The following is a 3,980-nucleotide window of genomic DNA, read 5'->3' on the forward strand; positions in this document are numbered from 1 at the left end:
AGGGGGAGGGAAGGAACCATCTCCTACCGCGACAGAGCACTCTGCTCTCCTTAACAAGGCTGCGCTCAAGGGAAACTCGTTAACCAGAGCCTGACCTGCTGGGGTGTTATCAGAGCCTAACTGACCAGGGGAAGGGAAATGCCCAGCTCCAGCCTCTCTGGGCAGCCCGTCCCAACCAAGGGGAGATAAAGGACTGAGAAACACTTGTGAAGTTCACAGTCCAGAGGCACAGGCTCAGTAAAAGAACTGAGGCCCGATCACAGGACCGTAGAAGGCGTCTCCTCTCCCACACCTCACCTCCACATTATTAAGGCCTATCTATAGCAGTTCCTTTCACCCAGTACATCATGTCTTGCTATCAGGAAAAAATTACAAGGCAAATTACACAATTAAAAGGCAAAAAAACACAATTTGAAGAGATAGAGCAAGGTTCAGAACCAGATATGGCAGAGATGTTGGAATTATCAGACTGGGAATTTAAAACCATTAAGTTCAATACGCTGAGGGCTCTCATGGGTAAAGTAGACGACATGTAAGAACAGATGGGCACTGTGAGCAGGGAGTTGGAACTCCCGGAAAAGAGCTGAAAAGAAAAGCTTGAGATAAAGAAACACTGTAACAAATGAAGCCTTTGGGGGCTTATTAGCAGACTGGACATGGCTGAGGAAAGAACCTCTGAGCTAGAGGATGTCTCAATAGAATCCTCGAAAAGCAAAAAGTAGGGAGAACAAACGCTGGAAAAAACAATGTCCAAGATCTATGGGACAATTACATAAGGTGTAACTTGTATAACAGGAATATTGGAAGGAACGAAAGAGGAAGAAACAGAAGATTTAAAATAACGACTGACAATTTCCACAACTGAAATGTCAGACCCCAAAACAGGAAGCTCAGAGAACATCAAGCAGGATAAATGCCAATAAATAAATAAATAAAACAAAAAATCTACACCTTTACGTATCATTTTTAAACTAAAGAAAATCAAAGACAAAAACCTCAAAGAAACCGGCAGGGTTGCGGGGGGGGGAATACCCTACCTACAAAATAACAAAGATAAGAACTACAACTGACTTCTCAGAAATCGCGCAAAAGAAAGAGGAAAGTGGACTGAAATATTTAAAGTGTTGAGAGAAAACCCCACCAACTTAGAATTCTGTACCCTTTGAAACTCTTCTTAAAAATGAAAGAGAGAAAAAAAAAAAAAAAATGAAAGAGAAATAAAGCCCTTCTCAGAAAAACAAAAGTCGAGGGAATTTGTGGCCAGTAGACTGCCTGGCAGGAAATGTTAAAGGAAGTTCTTTAGAGAGAAGGAAATGATACAGGTCAGAAACTTGGATCTACGTAAAATAAGGAAGAGCTCAAAGAAGGAATAAATTAATTTTTAAATTCTTAATTGATCTAGGAATTAACAGTTTGTTCAAAATAATAATACCAACAATATATTCAATTCTGAATGCTTATACATGTATGAATATATGAGTGTATATTTTATATATATATATATATATGTATATATGTGTGTATGTATGTGTGTGTGTTCATGTGTAGCTGCTATATAAGTGAAATGAGTGCCAACAATGATACAAGTGATCCGAGGGAGGAACTGTAAGTCTGCACATGGACATTTAAAAGATAATAAAAGAATACTGTGAACATCTCTGTGAACACAAATTTGATAACCTTGATAAAATGGGCCAATTTCTTGAAAGACACAGTCAGCCAAAAGTCACACAAGGAGTAGACTATCTGAATAGGTCTATATCAGTTAAAGCAATTGAATCAAGAATTAATAACCTTCCAAAACAGAAAGCACCAGGGCAGATGAGTCACTGGTGAATTCTATCAAACATTTAAGGAGAAATTACACAAATTCTCTACAACCTCTTCCAGGGGATAGAAGCAAAGGGAATACTTCCTCTTTCTATGAGGCAAGTATTACCCTAATATCAAAACCAGACAAAAATATTACAAGAAAAGAAAACCACAGGCCCATATCCCTTAAAGAAACTATAAAACTCCTTGAAGATAACATAGGAGAAAACCTAGATGACCTTGGGTGTGGTGATGACTTTTTAGATGCAACATCAAAGCCGTGATCCATGAAAGAATCAATAGCTAGACTTTGTTAAGATTAGAAACTTCTGTTGACAATGTCAAGAGGCAAGCCACAGACCGGGAGAAAACATTTGCAAAAGACACATCTGATAAAGGACTATCACTCAAAATATACGAAGAACTCTTAAAACTCAACAATAAGAAAACAAGCAACCTGACTAAAAAAAGGGGGGCTTAAAAAAGCAGGAAGGGGCTTCCCTGGTGGCGCAGTGGTTGAGAGTCTGCCTGCCGATGCAGGGGACAGGGGTTCGTGCCCCAGTCCGGGAAGATCCCACATGCCGCGGAGCGGCTGGGCCCGTGAGCCGTGGCCGCTGAGCCTGCGCGCCCAGAGCCTGTGCTCTGCAACGGGAGAGGCCACAGCAGTGAGAGGCCCACGTACTGCAAAAAAAAAAAAAAAAAAAAATAGAGACTGCTTCACCAAAGAAGGCTCTTCACCAAAGAAAACATATAGATGCCAAGTAATAATATGAAAAGATGCTCCTCCTCATACGTCATCAGCAAAATGCAAATTAAAGCAAGACACCACTACACACCTATGAGAATGGCCAAAATCCAGAACACTGACACCACCAAATGCTGCCGAGGACGTGGAGCAACAGGAACTCTCACCATTGCTGCTGAGAATGCAACACGGTGCAGCCACCTGGGATGACACTTTGGTGGATTCTTACAGAAAACTAGGCATGCTCTTACCACACGATCCAGCAATCGTGCTCCTCAGAATTTACCCAAAGGAGCAGGAAACTTACGTTCACACAAAAACCTGCACACGTTTACAGCAGCTTTATTCATAATTGCCAAAACTTAAAATGTGGAAGTTCAGTTTGTGGCTTCAAATCTCAGAGGCCAAGATGTACCTTTAATAATGTACGTTTGGAAAAAGATACAATTAGGCCTACCCCTCACACTGCACACAAAAGTAAACTTCAGGGACTTCCCTGTGGTCCAGTGGCTAAGACTCTGTGCTCCCACTGCAGGGGGCCCAGGTTCGATCCCTGGTCAGGGAGCTAGATGCCACATGCCGCAACTAAAGAGCCCATGTGCCACAACTAAAGGTCCCGTGTGCCACAACTAAGACTGGGCACAGCCAAATAAACAAATAAATAAATATTCTTTTTTCTTTTTAAAGTAAATTCCAACTGGATCAGCAGGTCTACATGCAAAGATGAAAATATACAAGTACTGAAAGAAGGCAGAGCCGAGCTCCTGAGTGTGGGGAAGCTTCCCAACTAGGAGCAGGTAAAGAAAAGACTGATAAACATGAAAACATACAATTGACAAAAATTCTGCATGGGAAAAGGACTTCAGAAGCAGATTCAAAAGACAAATGACAAACGGGGAGAAATTATTTTCAATATATATTGGATATAAAGGGCAAGTACCCCTATTAATTGAAGAATTTTTATAAAGTGAGGGGGAGATGACCAAAAATACAATGGAAAGTGGACAAAAGCTACAAACAATTTACAAAGACAGATGGCCCTTAAACCTATGAAGACATTCAGCTCCACTCATAGGGAAATGAAGATTAAAACTATACTGAGATGCTACTGCTTACCCATCAGACAGGCAGACTGAAAAAGGTTAACATATTCTATGGGCCCTGTGGAAATGGCAAATGGTACCACCCTTGTGGAGGAGAATTTGGCAATACCTAGCAAAACTACCACGCATTTACCCTTGGCCTAGCATTCCCACTTCCAGGAATTTGCCCTAAAGATATACCTCAAACAATTTGAAAATACAAATGCATAAGGTTATTCTTTGTAGCATTATTTGAAGTTGCAAACTATGGGCAACCACCTCAATGCCCACATGCAGGAGATTGAGTGCATTAGTGCACGTCCGTATAAATGCCCACATGC

Source organism: Aethalodelphis obliquidens, unplaced genomic scaffold (assembly GCF_003676395.1).
Source record: "Aethalodelphis obliquidens isolate GAN/ISIS:26980383/991018 unplaced genomic scaffold, ASM367639v1 scaffold8, whole genome shotgun sequence".
Taxonomy (NCBI): domain Eukaryota; kingdom Metazoa; phylum Chordata; class Mammalia; order Artiodactyla; family Delphinidae; genus Aethalodelphis; species Aethalodelphis obliquidens.